General features: G+C 38.3%; 1 pseudogene; it reads left to right on the top strand.

The window, feature by feature from the left end:
- Positions 1–16,914: 16,914 nt before the first annotated feature.
- Positions 16,915–20,186, top strand: LOC136379494 (progesterone receptor-like; annotated as a pseudogene).
- The last annotated feature ends 1,941 nt before the right edge of the window (positions 20,187–22,127 follow it).

Raw genomic sequence — 22,127 nt, 5'->3', positions numbered from 1 at the left:
ATAAAGTAAAAAAAAAGCACATATATATAAGAGCTTCTCTACTCTAAGCCTCCAGTTGGTTTACAACGTTTCTTTTTCTGAAATGCCCTTCCCCATGCTTTAATTCTGTACTTCCTCCAAAACCATATAAAATTCACTTTCTTAACTAAATCTTTCCTATTATTTCTAAATCTGAAAGTATGTTCTTAATACAGTCAATCCCATAATGCTTTATGCGTCGTTCTTTCTCTTTTTTTTAGATCGTATTGCAGTTATTTTTATATATTCTGTCTCCCTCAGTAGACTGTAAACTTCTTTGCATTGAAATTACCTTTGCATTTTTCATGGTAAATGATAAAAATAATCAATAAGTACATAATGTTGAATTAAACAGTCAATTCATCAAATTTCATGTTTTATGAAGGGAAGAAAACAACGTGTGTAATAAATTATTTTCTCTCTAAAATAACTATAATGCAAAAGAATATTTAATATATGTTATGGTTGAAGAGATAATCAGTACTGTAAGGCAGTCTTACAGTGAAGATGATTGAGGGTGTCTTCTTGAAGTATTTGGTATTTGTGATAAACTTGAAAGAATAGGTAGTATTTTTTAAGCAACGATGCAAAGGAATACATTTCAAATTCAATACGTACAAATGCATTGAGGGACAGGAGAGGATAAAGTGTTCAGAGAGTAATGAGTAGAATAGCTCAACCAAAGGAGAGAGTTCATGTGACGGATGCTAAGAGATGAAGCTAGAAGATGCAGTTTATGGTTAGATTATGTAATCTTCATCTAATTGATGGGTGAGACTGGTAGCAACAACAATGAACACTGAGCTTCACCACCATCAGAATTATCAGGCATTCAGTTGTCCATGGTGACTATGAGATGAGAGTTTTCTTACTTCTTCACAGTTCCTATGACAGCATGCTATTTTATAATAGTCTGTTAAAGATCTTCTTTGTTTCCAATTCATACATTCATTTATTTATTCAAAAATATATTTAAAAACCTACTATATTCCTAACATTTTGCAGGACCCTAAAGATTTCAAATGAATAGCTATGCTTCTAACCCCAGAAGTTTCACATTTCAGTAAAATGACAAACTAGTTTTTTTCCTGACAAAAACTGTTATGCAAATGACACTAGGTCTTATTTTGGATACAAACTAAGTATGTTTTGTGATTTATCTGTTTCATTTTGTTTTGTTTTTACTTTGGTTGCTTACTGGGTTTGTCAGTTAATGTATATTATTTTATAAAAGAGAACGAAGTTAGTGACTTTTATTTCTTAAAAAAAAATACATTTAAAAAAATGTTCACTCCACAGGAGTAACAGATTTTTGTGATTAAGGAACTTATTAACCATCTTCTCCATGAAGAAAAATACCAGAAATGCTTTTTACCTATAAGTATATTTTTTAAATTGATGATAGTATAATTTCCTAAAATTTCAGACTTTATTTAACCTAGAAATTCTCACAGTTTTGGAGGCAGTAACACCATTTCAATTTTTTTAACACGATTACTGTAAATGATAACTAAGATTCCCCCCTCAGCCAAACATCTAACCTAACCCACAAACTATTAAGTAATGCTCCCAGATTATTTTTTGTCCTACTGGGGAAGAGGAAGAAGAATGGATTAGGGATTTTTCTCTCTTGGATTCTTGGTGACCTCAGATGATTAAAACTTTAATTATCTACTCTCACATGAAACTGCTGACACCATTTTTTTGGTGCTCATCAATTTCCTCTTTTCTTTCATCATTTCCTCTTTTGGAGTTGTTTTTCTATTAGTGTAAATACATTTTTATATAATAGTTATATTTTTAAAAGGCAGATGGTAAGTCTGCCCAACAAGTTGACATGGCTATCAGCGGAAAACCAAATGTAGCCGCAGTGAAACAATGGTAAGTTTCATGTGCAATAACCTCTTTCCCCTAGAATAATAAATAAACATTTTTTGAACAGCAACTTCACCATAGTTTTGATAACTGCTGAGAGAGAGATATTTAACAGTGGTATTAGAAGAAGGACTAAAGAATGCCCATCTGGATCCTGCTTGATTGTTCAGATGGCACAGGGTAATTTGGGGAGGGAAGAACTAGAATCAGCAAGAAGCCTAGAATATCAATTATCATGAAAATGTAATCAAAACCACAGTAAGTTACCACTTCACATATATTAAGATGGTTATTATAAAAAAGACAAAAAAAATAACAAGTGTTGGCAAGGATGTGAAAAAAAAATGAACCCTTGTGCACTATTGCTAGGAATGTAAATTGGTGCAGCCACTATAGAAAACAGTATGAAGCTTTCTCAAAAAATTAAAATGAAATTACTATATGATCCAGCAATCCACTTGTGGGTATTATAGCTGAAGAAAACAAAAACACTAACTCCAAAAGATATCTGTACCTCCATTGTTCATTGAAACATCATTTATAATAGCCATGACATGGAAGCATCCTAAGAGTCCACAAATGGATAAACGAGTAATGAAAATGTTATATATATGGTATAACAGTCCATATATATATAATGGAGTATTATTCAGCCATTAAGAGGAAAGAAATCTTGCCACTTGTGATAACATAGACAGAACTTGAGGGCGTTATTGCTAAATGAAATAAGTCAAACAGAGAAAGGCAATATTGTATTATCTCACTTATATGTAGAATCTTTAAAAAAACCCTCTGTGAGTTGATGCTTCTCATCTCTCTCCTTTCCTCTCTCTCTCTCTCTCTCTCTCTCTCTCTCTCTCTCTCTCTCCCTTTTAAGATGAAGTCTATTCCTCTTTGTTCTTGAACCCAGGCTGAGCCTTAGTGACTTGTTTACCAATAGAAATAAGGACATTCTGAAAGTTCCAAAACTAGGTTGTAAAAATACCTTTCAACTGTCACCTGGACCTCTTTGTCTGCTCTTTCTTGGAACTCTTGCTTGAGTGAAACTGGCTCTAAAATAATAAACAGTTTTCTACTTTAAGGCCACCATGTTGTAAGAAGATCAAGCCATCACTTTTGCATCTCTCTGCTCCTTCATCCTCATCTCATGAACATTGAAAAAATTTATACTATCAAAAGAGAAAACTCATATCTTCTGCCAAACAATAAACCTACCTGAACTCATACATTCTCTATTTTCCCTTTTATTAAAATAGAAGCTTGAAGAATGTGGTATGTACAAAGATAGAGGGGCCAAGGTTCAGTGAGATGCCTGACATCTCAGAAAGAAACCACCTTAGAAATGAATCCTCTAGTCTTAGACACCCCAGCTGATGCCATGTGAATCAGAGATATACTGACCAGCTGAGCCTTCCTGAATTCATAAACTAAGAACTCATGAATAAAATAAAGTTATTGGCCCTGGTTGGTTGGCTTGGTGGTAGAGCATCAGCCTGGTGTGTGGAAATCCGGGTTCGACTCCCATCCAGGACACGTAGGAGAAGCACCCATCTGCTTCTCCACCCTTCCCCTTCTCTTTTCTCTCTATCTCTTTCTTCTCCTCCCACAGCCAAGCCTCCATGGGAGCAAAGTTGGCCTGGGTGCTGAGGATGGTTCCATAGCCTCTGCCTCAGGTGCTAGAATGGCTCGAGTTGCAATGGAGCAACTGCCCAGATGGGCAGAGCATCGCCCACTGGTGGGCATGTCGGGTGGATTCTAGCTTGGCACATGCGAGAGTCTGTCTCTCTGTCTTCCCACTTCTCACTTCAGAAAAATACGGAAAAAAAATAGTTATTGTAGGCTGCTAAAGTGTGGGCTGGTTTATTGTAATCAACCAGTCAGTATTAGACAACTTTCATCTTGGAAAAGGCAATAACTTATTTTGAGAGTAATATGCAAGTATTCCAGATAAGAGTTAGGCTCTCCTATTTGTAGGTCTGAGGGCTTAGAAAGTATTTGACCCCCTGTCCCAACATTTCACATCACTTCATATAAAGGGAACAACAGCAAAGGAGGTGCAAGAGTTAGCACATGACTATAATAAAATTCTTGTCAAACCCCATTCTACACCAAGCAGAATCAGCTAAAATGCCAGAGAGAAAGTACTTGTAAGTATAGGAGTGGCATGCATTAGAATGTAGTACTTTAAGAAGTTAACCTTTATATGGTCCCTAACAGGTAGGATACATGGGTCAAGGAACCCAGAAGGGGAAGCAGAAGTGGCTGCACTTACTATCACTCCTGGTGACTTACTTGGGGAGTTTCCCCAAGTTGTTGGACAAGTTTCTTACTATTGCAACTCAGGGCTCTGCAGGTTCAGAGGTCTCATTTCCCAAAGGGGAAACATAGCCACCAGCGGACACAGGAAAAGTCCCACTGACCCACAAAGTACCTCCGCTTTCTGACCCTTTAGCTTCTCATTCCAAGATATGAGCACACAATAAGCGGAGTCATTTGATGTGGGCTGCCCCAGGAAGAGAACCGGCACTAAAGGCTAAGTACTGTATTGACACCGTTCCCAGCAGCTAGACAAATAAGGTTTTCTGTCCTGTGGGAGAATCTGGGTAGTGCATCATACAGGTTTCTATCTGATTTACACTCTGTCAAAAGAGAGGAGTAGGAGGAAACTTTTATGTCAGATTTGTACTTGATCTCAGTAAAATTCCTAGTAGTTGTGAAAATAAATCCAAGAAGTATTGTTTGAGCTTTTGTCGTCGAGATTGGGAACCTTAGTGAAAAACAGTGGAACAGAGTAAAAGGTCCAGAACCAGGCTCAGACATAAAAAATCCACTGATAATTGACAGAGGTAACCCTGTGGTTGAGTAGAAATGCAAAGTCATTTTAATATATAGTGCTGGGTAAATTGTATTTTCAAGTGAAAAATAATGCATTTTGCTCCTTATTTCACATCATATTAAAAAGTTAACTGCAGACAGATTATAGAGCTAACTGTAAAGGATAAACTTTTAGAGGAAAACAAGATGTGCAACATTTTTCAGCACGTGGACATCCCAATCCCCTACCCCGTCACTTTTCACCTTGGCCCCTCCCTGCTCCTTCTTCCTCCGCTGAAGAACACTGAAAAGCCATACTATTGTAAGAGCAAACTCATATCTTCTGCGAACAACAAACTTACCTGAATTCATACATTCTCTATGTTCCCTCTTATAAAATAGAAGCTCTACCTCTGTCTTATCAAAGAATAAACAGACAAGTCAGTAAAAATGAACAGAAGCATTCCACTTTTATTCTAAGTCCTCTTTCTGTATCTCAGTTTCCTCACCTGTATGAAAAGCAAAGCTAGTAAGAGCTCCTATATCATTGGGTTGTTATGAGTATTAAATTAATGATGTGTAAAAGAACTTAAATAAATGTTAGTTACTACTTTACCCAGCCCACTATCTTGAAAAACTTGACTATATTTGTGTTCTCTACTTTTTTACCTCTCCTCCATTCTTTAAACCAAAATATCAATTAATGTTGCACCCAGGTAAAAACCTCTGGAAAGTCTTCCCATTGCATATGGGATAAAATATTAATCCTTTAACAGACAGTCTACGAAGTCTTATGCGATCTGACCCTGGGTCATCTCATATTATCTCTGAATTTTTCCATTCTTTTCAATCATACCTCAGATAAAGTGACCGTTTTTTTCTCTCCCACCATCATTTCAAGGTTATTCCTGCTCTTGTGGTGGGTGGTTTTCTTTTTAATCTACCTCCCCTGTAAGCTACCATAAAAGTAGAGATCAAGTCTGTTTTTTCACCAATGAATCCCCCAACACACAGAAAAATGTCTGATACATACCACGTATTCAAAAAAATGTATGTGGACATCAAGAAGTAATGCATGGAAAAAAATATTCTAATCTGACTTCCTTTCGTGTCATGCCAGTGAAGCTCGCTCATGATTCCAAAGCCGGCAGTCACGTGTCTCCCACACATGTTATTCTGTTTCTCCATTAGTCCACAGTTCAGTCTAAGGAACTCTCCTCTTTTGGCTCTGTGAACCCCTCTTTCCTGTTTTTTCTCCAATCCCACCGTGGTTTTATTGTTTGTTTGCTTGCTTGCTTCCTGTTTTCTGTTAGGTATTCCTTATAGTCTCCTCACCTTCCCTGGATACCTAGGTTTTGAGTCCTCCAGGGCTGGTCCCAAGGGTTTTCTCTCCCTAGGTGACCCATGCAATCTGTATTAAACTTGACATGCTGCTTCAGTACAGAAATTGCGTTCTCACACTACACCCTCTCTGTACCTCCTGTTTGTGACATCTATCATTTGCTCACTGCAGGCACACACAGGCAAGGTAGGACAGCAAGGCGATCATGCATGAGATGAGGAAGAGAGACTTTACATTTTTAACACATGGCCACAAATCACCTCCTTGAATGGATTTAGTTCAACACACTTTCTCTGTCATTCATTTGCCACTTCTGTGTGTTCCCCTTCAATAGTCACTGTACACTTCCTGCAGAGGTTAATCAGAGGCACTAGACTTGCTGCAGAGCCACACTAAATCAGAAATAAACAAAACCAACATAAGTAAATAACCTACGATACATCCATTTCTCACATTCTTTTTCCGGCCAATTCAAATACTGCTCAATAAATTAGGGCCATGCTTTGCAAATGGCACCATGTTAAACACACACACACACACACACACACACACACACACACACAAGAAGGGTATTAAAGAACATTACTCAAGATAAAAATATTTGATTTGATATTTACAGGCAGAGAGTTCTATAGCTTTATGTCCATCAAACATGTTTTGGTTAAGAATCAATGTAATTTCTCCTTTGCCTGGTACCATCTCTTAATAGCATAGTTGACAAATGAAAAGGGGAAGAAAAAAGTCTCAGAAACTTAATCAAGTTATTCTTGGCCTGGGTACTTGCCTGGGCAGGTGTATCTCATAATTAGAAAGCTGATCACTGGTGAGGAAAGACATGTCTTCACCAAGAGAACCCTCCAAAGACTTTAGAATTAAAAATTATAGAAAATGGATAGCAATAAAAAAAATAATGATCTACAGCAGGGGTAGTCAATCTTTTTATACCTACTGCCCACTTTTGTATCTCTGTTAGTAGTAAAATTTTCTAACCATCCACCGGTTCCACAGTAATGGTGATTTATAAAGTAGGGAAGTAACTTTACTTTATAAAATTTATAAAGCAGAGTTGCAGCAAGTTAAAGCATATAATAATAATTACTTACCAAGTACTTTCTGTCAGATTTTCGCTAAGTTTGGCAGAATAAATCTTTATAAAACAACTTACTCTAGTTAAATCTATCTTTTTATTTATACTTTGGTTGCTCCGCTACCACCCACCATGAAAGCTGGAGCGCCCACTAGTGGGCGGTAGGGGCCAGGTTGACTACCACTGATCTAGAGTATTGTTTCATTTACTACATCATTCCTGTCCATCCTTTGTTCCAACTTTTTTGAACTACCTCAGCAGAATGAAATGCTAAATTACTTCAGGTTCTGGATGGACCTAGCTCACCTCCTGAAGCAAGGCTGTAGCTCAGAAAGTTGACTTGTTTATTTTCTTCCTCCCACTTCATAACTTAGTCCAAGGAAGGATTATGTAACAGTTTATTTTTCTAGAGGGATAATCCAGGGTCATGCTGTACCAGGTTTCTAAGAAAGAACCAAGGCCAATAATGCAAGGAAGATAAGCCACATATCCCCTCAGGAACAAATAACAAGACAGTGGCAATAGACCACAGATTTAAACTAATTCATGGAGAACGGCAACTGAAGGAAGGAGTGGTAATAGGCTTAGTTTAGCGGAGGAAGGTGAATTCTAAATACCGGTAGTGAGGACAGCAGAGAGAAGCAAATTTATCCACTCCACACACTGGAATCCTGCTTCATAGGCAGTCTCCCTCAACAAGTCTGTGAACTGTCCCGAAGGCAGGATGAGATCTGTCTTCATGAAGTTTCTAATCTCAGAACCTAGCAATACGGCTTGGTTGATAACAGGAGCTCAAAAAGTATTTGTAAGTGAACAAAGTGAATATATTACTTTGCTAGTGTATCTACTGATAGGTTTGTTTACTTAATACAGCATTGTAATTCATCTTCTATGTTCGAGATTTTCCTTAGGGAGCCAGCCTAACATTATAGCTTTATTACTTAGAATTCATAAAGCAAATTAGCAATAGATATAAAGTGTTAGCAGAGTACAATATTTAACTGGTTTTCTTTCGCTGCTATCACATATACTGTAAACCTAGTAGCTTAATCTAATACAAAGTTCTTATCTTACAGTTCTGGAGCTCAGAAGTGCAAACTGGCTTTCACTGAGTTAAAATCCAACTGTCAGTAGGGCTGTGTTCTTCTCTACAGGCTGGAGGGGAGAATCCATTTGCTTACCTTTTCAGCTTCTAGAGGGCATCCACATTCCCTTTCTCCATCTCTAAAGCCAGCAACAGGGGCTGAGTTATTCTCAATTGCCTCTATCTGACCTTATTCCATTATCACATCTTTCTTTACTCAGCTATAAAAGTGACTCTTTTAAAGAAATATGCAATCAGATTGGACTCACCTAGATATCCTGGGAAATCTCAAGTCAAGATCCTTACTTTAACCTTATCTGCAAGGCTCCACATCATATATAAAGTAGTACAGTCACAGTTCCCAGATTAGGACATGGACATCTTTGGGGAGTTATTCTTTTGCCTACCACAAGTATCTTCCAGTCAAGTATCATTGGGCTGTATCAAATAAGTGTCCTCATTCCTTCTTAGAAGAACCCTGTTCCCCTGAAGCAAGTTCACTGTCAGCCATTCTCAGCTTGGGAGGGAAATTCCTCTGTAAACTAAATCATAAGATACTACCTTAGGGCAAGCCCCGAAATGCCCCCTCTCTTAACAAGGCTTTTCCTGGCTTTGCTCATCTCTCTTACAGTAGTCACCTGACGAACTGCTCACATCCAGGTGTGTCAAGCCTTTTCTCTTTTTCAGAGAGACAAACACATTAACCATGCAGAACCCTGCATCTACTAAAATACAGTGAAGACTGAGAGAGAAAACATGTAAATTAGCCCTCAGAGGAAACCCTTTCAGTTCATGTTTCATCAGAATGGTGTCTTTCCACAGCGAAAGGTCACTCATTAATCTAATTGTTATTATAGGGGTTTATTTTTCAATTTAGTGATGATGATTTTTCTGACTTCTGCACTTTGCTTTGCTTTTTCCATCATTTAGCATCAACTACTACCTTTTTCTTCCTGTCTTCCATAGTTATTGGATAGTATTTTTCCAATCCAAACATTCCTGGGAGTGACTTCATCTTCCCTCACAACCCTCCTGTCTTTTTTTCACAGCACTTGCTCCCGTGGGATTGTGTTCAGACAGGTACTGATGGGCCAGGTTTTTATTACCATTCCAACACCATGATGCCAGCAGTTCAGAGAGAGTCCAAAATATTTATTAGCATGAACTTCTGAAGAAAGGACAGTTGAGTGTTTTTCCAATGACTAGATGCTTCTCTTGAGATTTGACTGTTTATTATAAACTAAGGTGTTATCTTGCTGCTTCTCCAGGGTTTGAATGTAGGAGCAATAAAAGAGTTTAAAGTAGATTTTTCTGAAATACGTTATTCATATACAGACTATGCTACATCTCAACCTTTTATGAAACCCTTCTGTAACTACAAACAGTTAAAGTGACATTTTCAAAGGGCCATAGGATGTGTGATTCAGAAATAAAACCTAAACCACTACGTGTTATACTAATTTCTGCAGGTAGTGAAAATTATGAAATGCTGGCAATGGAAATTTCCATCCCTTAGCATTGGGAAACATTTGAAATATGGGACAAGTCCTCCTACTACAAAGTTTCATTAAGGTATTTAACTAAAATTCCAAATAATAATAAAGATCAGATATTAAGTGACAGCCTGTATGTAGATGCTATAACTTCCTGGTTAATCTTAGTGCATTAACCTTCTCTCCTTATCAACCATGAGGGATTCATCCTTTCTTTCCCTGGCAGATACACAATAACTGGGTGAGCCTCCTAGCTTTCCTGGGACACCACTGCAACTTATGTCTACAATCCCCTCCCACATTTGTGTTTCCTGCATCTTCACTGAGTAGCCAGCCCACTCTTTCCATAGGACACACTCTTGTACATCATAACAAAGCTTTGGAGGTGAGCAGAAGACCCCTCCCTGAGTCCCACAGCTATACCTCTTTCCCCTTGACTAACACTGACCTTGGTTTCCATTACTCAGGTTTTGATCTCTTTTCTTCCCAGGTACTGGAAGGACACAGGTCACCTATGTACTCTTACTTGCCATTCTTCCTCTCCACTGGAGGTCCTCATCACCTACATTTCTTTTATTTTTTTTTTAATTTTTTAAATAATTTTATTTTTTTAATGGGGCGACATCAATAAATCAGGATACATATATTCAAAGATAAATTGTCCAGGTTATCTTGTCATTCAATTATGTTGCATACCCCTCACCCAAAGTCAGATTGTCCTCTGTCACCTTCTATCTAGTTTTCTTTGTGCCCCTCCCCCTCCCCCTTCCCCTCTTCCTCTCCCCCCTCCCCCCGTAACCACCACACTCTTATCAATGTCTCTTAGTCTTACTTTTATGTCCCACCTACGTATGGAATAATGAAGTTCCTGGTTTTTTCTGATTTACTTATTTCACTTCGTATAATGTTATCAAGATCCCACCATTTTGCTGTAAATGATCCGATGTCATCATTTCTTATGGCTGAGTAGTACATGGAAACAACCAAAAAGCCCATCAATACATTTTTTTTATTGTAACCACCAGAAGGGTAACTTATTCATGATTCCTGTCACTGATAATCACAATCTTGTTTCTCCTTCACCATCCCACCCAATAACAATGTATTTCTATGCTTTTTTTTAATACTTGTCTTACTCAAGTCTTCTTCTTTGGTGCACAGCCTACTTATTCTATCACATTTCCTACATTCATGACTCTGAGTTTATACAAGTATGACTGTAGTATTGCCCAGTAAGTACCAATGTGCACAAAACCATTCTGAGAAATATGAGTTCAATTGCTGTCAATGTTTATATAGAAGAATAAGAACACAGAAATCTATTTCCTTTACTTATGAGTAACAAGTAGGGCAACTCCAGAGTCAATCAGTATTCTACCTTATTCATAATTGGCTTGCAATAAGAAGACTATTTCAAACAATGAATAAGGCAGTGCCTTTACAGGTCTATTGAAATACAGGTTTAAAAAGGTATAAAACTTATCACAAATATAACCACTTTTTATATTCATTCAAGGGTTCCTGGTTTGGAGTCTTTAGCATGAGTCATAAAACCAAAACAAAATTTAAAATAAAAGGAAATTGTTCACTACTATAGAATTCTTAAGAAATAAGTGATTGATATCCTATAGTACCAACGACCATGCTTAGTACATAGTAAGCTCTCAATAAATTACTCTTGAATAGAGTGGCTGCATTAATGAGTTAATGGTGTGGGAAGAAAGCAGCAAGACTTATTTTCATATCTACTGTACCTCAGAACATATATGCTGTTTCGTGAATGAGTGCCTAGCATTTTGAAAAGAAATAGATAACTGAATGTGAATCAAGGTAAACCCAGTAGTGATGACATATTGACATGCTGTTTGGCTTCATTTTTCTTCTGCCTGTCACAGCTCCCAACATTCCTGTCAGAACTCATTCTGTCTTCCTTTCTGAAACTATTGTTCATAGTCAAGGTGTCCGCAGGGAAAACCATCAACAACAAGGAAACCTAATACTTATAGTCATTCCTTTTGAAGACAGCTCACAGATCAGCCTTTCTCTTTTCACCTCTACAAACTCTTCACCAACTAGCATCTCTCCCACCTCACCTTGGGGAAATAGATAACCTAATGAGAAATGAAATAGCAAGAGGCAAGAGAAGTACAATTTCAATTCTTTCTTGTTGTTTTTTGTTTTGTTTTTTTCATCTTCATAAATTTTCTTAACCTTAGAGAAGCAACAGAACCAAAGCTGGGACTTACAGACTTGAGATTTCCTCTTAACTCACAGATACATGCTGTTTTAGAGAGGCATGTTCAAGCTTTGGTCTATTCTGAATTACTCTCATTCTTGGTTTAAAAAACGGGGGGGGGGGGGGAATTTATTTGGCACAGCTGTCCAAGGACATGAACCTGCTCTATGGAAAAATATAGAGGGTACAGTTACATCCATATTTCCAGATTTCCTACTATTAGATTCAAAAAGCCCTCTTGATAATGAGAATAAAAAGGAGATATAGAAACTGACCAGGCAGTGGTGCAGTGGATAGAGTGCTGGCCTGGGATACTGAGGACCCAAGTTCAAAACCCTGAAGTTACTGGCTTGAGGGGGAGCTCACCAGCTGGAATATGGGGTCACTGGCTTGAGCATGGGATCATAGATGTGACCTTATGGTCACTGGCTTGAGCCCAAAGGTCACTGACCTGAAGCCCAAGATTTCTGGCTTGAGCAAGAGTTACTGGCTTGGTGGGAGTCCCCCAGTCAAGGCACATGTAAGAAAGCAATCCATGAACAACTTAACTATGAGTTGATGCTTAACTATGAGTTGATGCTTCTCATTTCTCTCTCTTTCTGTCTGTCCCTCTCCCTCTCTCTCTTGCAAAAAAAAAAAAAAAAAAAGGAGGGGTAGAGGTGAGTGACAATATAACATTAGATGACTCTCCTGTTTGCCTAAAATTGTGTCTGTTAGACCCAGATTTATATCAGACACTTAGTTTATGTTATGAAGCACCAATTTCGATAACTGTTTCCACAGTTTCACCATAAGGATGAGGTCACTTGCTTGCTTCTTCCTCAGTCAATAAGTATGCATTGTTATAGCTTCCATCTTGCCTACAATTCAACTGCTTACTCTAATAATATGGGAAAGATATACAAACATTTTCTATAAAATGATAATTGGGATAAAGGCAGTATATTTCAGTTTAGCTGTAGAGTCACTATCAGTTCTAGCTCATCGAAGAACTAAAAACTAAACTGCTTCTATAGTCTTTGAACACCAGCAAAGACCAACTGGATCTAAAGAAACACAGTTCACAGATTGTTAATTGCAGTTTTATATAATCTGGTTAAACACTCTGAAGATTGTAGTAGGGAACAGTAATTGGCTCTGTGATCATAGTGAAATTACGAGCATTTGATTATAAAGGGACTAAGTTTCAGTCAAAGGCAGTAGCTGATCCCAGGCTGGCTGGCAAGCTATTCAATGTACAAGACACTTGTTTCTTCTTCTCATTCACCACCATCACTAACGTACACAGTTGGCCGCGTTGGCCGTGCGTAAGTTGCCAGCCCAGTTTCTTCCAGTTTCTCTTCATCCGGAAAGAAAGCTACCCATAGAGCCGGCCAAGTAGTATATTTCAAAGATAAAGGCATGAAGTTTGCTCCAAGAAACCTATCCTCATGTCAACCTAAGAACACGCACATATAAATTAAGTTTCCAAATCCGCATTTTGCACCAGTATCGACATGCCCTTGGATTGTTCCTGACTTCTACACTTCAAATCTGGAGCAGCCGCATGTGTCCTTGGGTGGTGGATTTTTCTACCTCTGCCACTGCTGGAGGCTTTCAGAACATTAGACCAAATCTGGCCTAGTGGGTTATTGTTCATAGAAAGCAACCATAGATTTCTGAAGACAAAAATCATCAGCCATTTTCTAATAACTGAATAAAGGAAGGAAGGACATTAGCCTATCCTATGTTAATGCAAGATTAATCTCCCTAATGACTTTAGGTAATGCTCCACCTCTGTGTGGAAGTCAACTTTACTTGACACACATTATGAGATGGCCATAGGAAAAAAGTAAAAAATGATACTACATTCCTCTCATTTGCAAGTGGCTCCCCCAGAATTCTCTTCCACATACTACTCCCAGGTCTCTGTGGTCAGCTAATAATTTTTTAATCCCAGCAGTATTTCATGTCTGAATTTATATTTACAAATATATTCGGTCTTCTATTAGTTTGTTCCACACAAGATCTTCATCAGAAAATTTTTACTAGAATAAAATGCATTCAAAGATGTACCAAAATTCAGCTAAGGTTCCAGGTTAGTCAGTTTGACAATTGGGATATCTACTTCTAAACCTTTCTCTTAAACGTTGCTTTAAAAGCCCTCTCTGTCACCAAATCCCTCACCATTTCATATACCAACTGGCACACCACCTGGAATTTAAACAAAATAATGTGTAAGGGGTTCACCCTGCTGAAACAAAATTCCTAGACCCTGAGGAGGTACTGAGTGTGAAAATCAAAACTACTAAGATGCTTTTGGTTGTTACTGTGGTAATCTCAAAGTGACCCAAAAGGTAGACCTGGTTCCCTGAGGCTCTAGTGTTTTACTTCCCAAGGATGTCTTTTAACTAAATAGAAGCCAGGTAGCTGAGGCAGGAGATGGTGTCAGGAAGGAGACAGGACTCGGAGGCTTTGCTTTTCCTTGTAGGCTATGGAGAACCCAAGAGCTTCATAGTAGAAATAATGTTTTGAGAGAATACATCTGCTATTTAAAGATGAGGGGCTAATGATTTAAGAACATTAGGCTTGGAGGGTAGCAGTGACAATAGAAGGAAAAGAAAACAAAATAAGTAAAGAATTATTTTTTTAAAAAATTGATGGGACATGGTAGTGAATAAGGACTGAAGGATGAAGAAAATATTCCGGGTTTAGAAATATGAAATTGGGAACAAACTGGGGAAATTTTAAAAGAAGATAGGTTTATCCCAGGACATAATGATTTCTGAATGACTTCATAATAATAAAGACCTCTAAGTTGGCAGGCATGAATAAGTATCAGAACTCAGGTGACAATCTATAGCTGGATAAATGGAGGCAAGTATTATCTACAGCAGGGGTCCCCAAACTTTTTACACAGGGGGCCAGTTCACTGTCCCTCAGACCGTTGGGGGGCCGGACTATAAAAAAAACTATGAACAAATCCCTATGCACACTGCACAGATCTTATTTTAAAGTAAAAAAACAAAACGGGAACAAATACAATATTTAAAATAAAGAACAAGTAAATTTAAATCAACAAACTGACCAGTATTTCAATGGGAACTATGCTCCTCTCACTGACCACCAATGAAAGAGGTGCCCCTTCCAGAAGTGCAGCGGGAGCCGGATAAATGGCCTCGGGGGGCCGCATGTGGCCCGTGGGCCGTAGTTTGGGGACCCCTGATCTACAGAGAAGTGAGAGGTAACTTCATAAAATAACCCCATTATCCAGTGAGTAAAGAAAGTATAGAAAGAAAATAAGAGTCTTTAAGGGTCAGGTTTTAGGATATGCCACTAATTAAGAGATGAAAGGTAGGAATGATGAAAAAGATAAATTTATACAATTCCTATGGAAAAGTATAAAGACAATAAACAAACACCCCTGGATTAGCAAGGAAGCCACTGATTATCTGTCAAGAGTGATGGTGCAAGTCCCACTTCTGTCTCCTTCTTCTATATCAGTGGCTCTCAACCTTTCTAATGCCGTGACCCCGCAATACAGTTTCTCATGTTGCGGTGACACCAAACCAAAAAAAAATTTTGGTGGTTACTTCATAACTGTAATTTTGCTACAGTTATGATTCAGAATGTAAATACCTGATATGCATTATGTATTTTCCGATGGTTTTAGGCGACCTCCCCCACCCAGGGTCGCGACCCACAGGTTGAGAACCACTGTTCTATATTAAATAAATAAATACAGAATGGTAATTCCTCAAGCCCAAAGCAAATACCAGTACTTTGCAGAGCAACTTTCAGACACTTTCTATATGTCAGTTCTATAAATTTAGAGACATAATGAGGTCACTTAAAAAGTTGGCACTAGTAGGACCCAGAGGCCAACAAAGCATCTGTGCCGCAGCCTGTGGCTCAGCTGCATTTTTCTCCCTGTAGCTGAGACAGGGATCAGTGGCTTCAGCCTGGGAAACGCCATCCATGGGTATTCACCTTGGTAATGCTGGCAGCCTGCCTTGGGAGACTTCTGATAACTCTCCATAATAGTGAGGACCTTTGCAGATTTGACTGGGTGGGTCAATTGATTGGTTAGTTGGTCAAGTTTTATTTTTATAGGCCTTTTTTATTTTTCAGAGAAAGAAATTTTTCTCAACAGGCCTGATGGAGCAATAAATACTGGACATCTGTGTCCTAAGTCATGGGCAGCTCAGATACAGAAAATTTCTAGCCTATGAATGAAATTACAACGCCAATTACAGGTAGCATCATATGAGGTTGCCAGGTCAGAGCCATGATAAGTAGACCAAACCCGAATCCCACTGGGCATGAACAAGTTGAGAGAGCCAAGCAGGTCCAGGAATGAAGGTAAGTTGATGTGTGAAAAGATTGGAAGTGATCTGAAAGAAGGTAAGCCTAGGAGACTCCATAACTTTGTGGTAGTTTTTAAAGCAGGGCTCAAAGCTTCTGGCATAGGCATCTTGGTATGTGAAAGAAGCCAACTCATAGCGTATACTTTCCCCTGTGTCTATGAGTGAAAAATTGTCTGTCTTATTCAGTTTGCTTCATATGTTCTTCATACCTCACACTTCCTTGCTGAGATGGCTTTGTTCTCACCCTCTATCACTTCAAAATACACTGCTCACAAAAATTAGGGGATATTTTATCACTTCATATTCATTTTTGAAATATCCCCTAATTTCTGTGAGCAGTATATAGTGCTCTTCCACTTTTGAAATTCCCCCTATTTCCAAAACACCCCCAACCCAGTTCACCCTTCCACCCATGACACTAGTCAGACTCCCACAAGTTTTTGATAGATTTCTAAACGCTGTTCCTGGCTCAAATCTTCCTGTGATGAAACTGAAACCAGTTAGTTATCGATGACAAGCAGCTGACTCTTTACCAATAAACACAGCCAAAAAGCAACTAAGACACTAAGCTCTGGGTCAGCCTTGATCTCTGCAAGAGCACTGTGATGGTGCAAGGAAAATGACATCCTATCGTAAGCATCAGGACCGCCCCTTCAGTGCTAAAGACAAATGGGACGCTGCTATTGAAACAGCACCCCTTGAAAAAGGATCCACCTTGGCGCCTGTACCACCACAGAAAGACTAAGAGCTGAGTCAAAAGCAAACTCCCTCCTGAGTCACTAGCCCAACAACACTCTAAGTCTTTGGGAACCACAGCGTCATGCACAGCAAATCCCCTTTTTTTCCTTAGAGGACTGTTTTCACATGTCTGGTTTGTTTGACAGTTTACTTCTGCCTATCTGCTTCAACACATAAACTACACTCACATAATGTTTTGGAACATTAACAAAACAATCTTGAACACAGGAAACTTCAACACAGACCCAAGTGTTCAATCACTAGCCAATATTTAAAGTACTCAAAATAGTTTTAAATGAGTGTTTAAAAATAAACAAAACTGAGTACACACACTTCTGCATTTTGGGATCCAGATTAATATGTATCTGGCTGAGCCCACTTCTGCCTTCTCATAAACGGCAGAGTCTAGACAGATGTCACACTGCATGAGTGTTCTGTGGTCACCCTGGCTCTGCAAGAAAAGCCAATTACTGTACAATCATAGGACTCATGTTTGTTCACTAAAATGTTCTGTAAATAGCATTTTATAGCAGTTTTAATTTTAACAAACTAATATTCATCTGTTAACAAACTAATTTACAAAACTAACAAAATCCAAATTGAATAGATTGTGTAAATATCTGACCAGTCTTTTGGCAATTTGCTTATGCACACAAACCTATCATGAAATGGGAAATTCTGTGTATGTCTTAGAAGTCTATTGATGGAGAGCAGAAAGACTTACAGCCAACAGCCAGGCGCAACAAGAAGCAACATGACCCAGTCTGGACCATGGATGCTCATGAGTGTGACTCAAGAAGGTATACTAACATTCTCTGCCTCTTCAACCCTCCCACTGTATCTTCCTCTTACTTTTAGTGAATGACCTTGCTTTTTATTTTACCAAGATGGCTAAAACTATCTTAACATTCCTATCTACCATTTAATTTCTACAGCTTGTTCCTATACTTGTGCTCACGTTTAAGTCATAACTAGCTTTCCTGTTCCCTGTTTTTCCCACCTCCATCATTCCAATTTTCTACCCCAACCTTATCTATCTTCTAAAATTCCAATTTCCACTGTGGCATTCTTCTGCTCAAAAACCTTCAAAGAATCCACACGTCTATCAACATGGCCCTCTAAAATTTGACCCTGGCTATTGCCAATATAAATGTTCTCAATACAGATTATTCCTTTTTATATTCTATACTCTACAAGGATTGTCGTCTCTTCTGTCATACTCCAAGACTTCTAGAAAATAAAAACTGAGACAAAGATTATAGGGTGTTACATTATTCAAGGAAAATGCAATCCCAGGACAAGAATGAATGAAAAGGAAAGTGAAACAGGAAAAGATGGCAAGCAATATGAGATAAGCATAGCAACAATGGCCTCTACTTTACAATGAGTTTGAAGAATCTTAGGATGCCTCCAAACAGGCTAGTCAATACAACTATGTTTCAGATGAGCCTGTTAGAGGAAGAAAAGGAAAGAGTGCTTATCTGCCCAAATTCTTTCCAGCTCTTGGTTTTCTTTAGCCAAAGTCAACTCTCCCACATGTCTAGGTTGCATCTTTTAGACCTTTTTAAAGTTGCTTAAGAAGCCAGAACCCACGCTTAACAGTGATAGTTCATACAAGTATCAAAGTGATGGTAGGAGCCACAGACTCTAGGCATGGAGTTGGCCGGTGTCAGGAGGTAGAACCTCATAGATCACACATCCTGTTGGGCTCAAGAACTCAGGCAAAACAGATAAGTGGTAAAGGTCCTAGAACCAAATGAGACCAAGAAAATCTGCAGTATGTAAATCCAGTAAGCCATCTTCCCATCTAGACAAAGCCAGCCTTTCTATAAAATTTACCCATTGATTATTCAATTCTCTGAATTCTTTGTTTGGGTGTTTGCTTACATACTGCTAGGTTGTGAAGGTTATTAAAAATGGTATGTGTGTGTTTAGCCTTCATTAAATTTCAAGTTTATTAATGACAAAGCCAGTATTTCCGTGTATACCCATCTCAACTGGCACAGTTTGGGGCCATAAATGGTATACCGTCAGTAGCTGTTTAATAAGTGAAAGAACAGAACAGCTCAGACAATAGATCTGGGAGTCACTTTAGCCTAACTGAACACAGAACAGCCTCTTTTGTTCTGATTTCACAGAAATAGTCTGAGCTTTGCAAGACAACCTAATGGACACCTAAATCATTCACTCCTTCATTTTCTGTCAGTAAAAAAGTAAGTTATTTACTACATAGTAAAAAATTAAAATGATACACATTCAAAAACCACTTAGAAGCTATTGACCATAATTTTTTAAAAAAGAAGAGAATAGAGACTCAGCACAGGAAGGAGCATTGGTGGATGCCCCTTCAGCCCCTTCCCCAAAGCCACACAACTGAATCTTTCCTGTTTGACTCCTATCCCTTTTGAGCCACTGTCTCTCCACCAGAGCCACAGTCAAAAGTTTAAAAACTTCAATAAAATCTGAGTTATGAGAACACTGGATGCTGTCACTGCCCCACAGCTGGGGGCATTCCAAAGGAAAGCCAAGCCCTAAACCAGAGAATTACTTTTCATCAAATCAAGGCAAACATTTGATTCCTTCACTGGTCAACCTTTCAATGAAACCAGATGTGATCTATTAAAGATATAACAACACTAAACCTGAGACTTCCAGTTCTTTGCTGACAAGTCTTCATCAACTAGGCAAGAGACAACTTTTTTCAGTAGTCAAGTGGTTTAAATCACTGCCAGGTTTTCAAAACTGACATATTGATGACCAGATAACTATCATCCAATATTCTTGGATGAGCTCAGTGGTGCTTAGACAAGATCTTATAAACATGTCAGTGGGCAGATGCTATATTTTATACATGATCTAATATTAATGAACAGCAGATGGAAGAATAGACATTTTATTCATTATGCCTTTATCATGTGGCAGATCCCATAGGAGTTTGTGAAGCTTCAAGTTAGCCAAAAAGAGTTCTTCCATATAAAAGCATTGCTACTGCTTAATACAATTCCTTTCGAAGGATTAAGAAGTCAGAACCAGTTTGAAGAACTGAGATCAAGCTCATCAAGGCTATTTATTGGTTTGAGGCAAAAAGAAGTCGTCTCTAGTTCACAGCATTTCTACCAACTTATAAAGTTTCTTGATAAGCATGATTTCTAAAAAATCAGTACCAACTCATATCAAGGACCTTTTTGTTATGTGTTCTAGGTATTTCATGTTTTCAGGTCTTACATCTAAGTCTTTAATTCATTTCAAGTTAATTTCCATGAGTGGTGTAAGATAAGGGTTGCGTTTCATTCTTTTACATATGAATATTCAGTTTTCCCAGTATCATTTATTGAAGAGACTATTTTTTTCTTCTCCATTGAGTATTCTTGGCTCCCTTGTCAAATATTAGTCAAAATAAATTCATGCATGTATTTATTTTGGGGCTTTTGATTTTGTTCCACTAGTCTACTTGTCTGTTTTTTATCTCCATAACACACTATTTTAATTATGATAGCTATATTGTATATTTTGAAATCAGGAAATGTAAGATCTTCTGCTTGGTTCTTGTCAGAATTTCTTTGGCTATTTAGGGTTGTGGTCTTCCCTTCTCATTGAAGTGTTTAAGAAGTATTGCTGCTACTTTTTCTGTAAATGTTTGGTAAAATTCACCAGTGAAGCCATCTGGTCCTCGGCTTTTCTTCATCAGGGGATTTTTGCCTACTGATTCAATATGGTCTATCCATACCGGAAGTATGGCAAGCCATTTACAAGTGTTTGTTTAATAAATAAATAAAGTTATGAAGCCTGGAAAGGAAAGATGGGAACAAGCACAATTATATACTACCAAGAGACAGAGGAATTTTGGAGATCAGCTATTTCAACTTTCTCTTTTCATACCTTCCTTAACAGCTTTAACTTTAAGCATTATTACTAATTTCCTTCCTGCAGTACTACAGCACCTGATTTGTATATGGCTCACCTTGATTTGGTTGGTTGCATATATGATTGTAAATCCTTTAAGGGACTATAATCATAAGCAGCACATTGCTGGGGCTGGGCAGGTAGCTAAGTTGGTCAGAGTGTTATCTTGATACACCAAGGTTACAGGTTCTATCCCTGATCAGGGCACATACAAGAATCAACTAATAAATATATAAGTAAGTGGAGCAACAAACAGATCTCTCTAAATAAATAAATAAATATTATTAAATAGCACATGGCTGATGAAGTATAAATGTGGAGTTTTTTAGTAAGTAAATAAGTGAGAAGAAAAGGCATGAGAAGAGTGAGAAAGTCCAGATTGAAGTTGAAAAGTGACTGGCTAGATAACATCTAGCCTACACTCCAAGAAAAGCATTTATTTAGTTGATTGAAAAGTATGTGGGTCCCACCCAACACGCCATTGATTTCCTCATTCTTCTGTCACCTTAGCAGGTGTGGCTTATCACTGGACTCATCTTGCCTGTTCTATTTGTGCTGTGACCTCTGCTCTTCATTCTCTCTGTTCCTTAAACACCTAAGTGGGTCCTTACCCTCTGTGTTACTTCTTAGCATCAAGACTACTCTAGAAAGAGGACACCACAGCCCAGGATGAATGCCAAACTAAACAAGCTATAGCTTTCATAACAATTAACATTTTTTTACTTTTACCTCAAGACTCAGAGGTTTCTCTTCCAAAGTGGGGGACACACTTTAAGGTCACAGGCTTGCCTCATCACTACTCTCCACAGTTCCTCTCCCACATGCCTCTCCACGGCAGCCACTACTCAACACCATTCATGGATCCAACATAAAATTACAAATGTATGATGAAGATGTTTTAGCATTCCACTTTCAAAAACAGAGATCATTTATTCAGTTCTGTTGGAGTGAATATTTGTGGCCACTGAAATGACAGAAAAATGTAATGGGCCCAAGTTTCACACACAGGCATTTTATTTCAAGCCCTCCTCAACTTTTTCCTGGTACTTAAACTCTGTCAATTCCATACCTTCTCTATAGTTCAGTTTCAACATTCCATTGTGTGGGGGATTATACAGTAGATTGTGGGAGGGAGGAAATCTTTGCACCCTTGACGTCGCATTTGCCACCTCAAAGGAAGGTAATAAGTGG

This window comes from Saccopteryx leptura, chromosome 8 (assembly GCF_036850995.1).
Source record: "Saccopteryx leptura isolate mSacLep1 chromosome 8, mSacLep1_pri_phased_curated, whole genome shotgun sequence".
Taxonomy (NCBI): Eukaryota; Metazoa; Chordata; class Mammalia; order Chiroptera; family Emballonuridae; genus Saccopteryx; species Saccopteryx leptura.
This window is presented reverse-complemented; position numbering and strand designations above follow the sequence as displayed.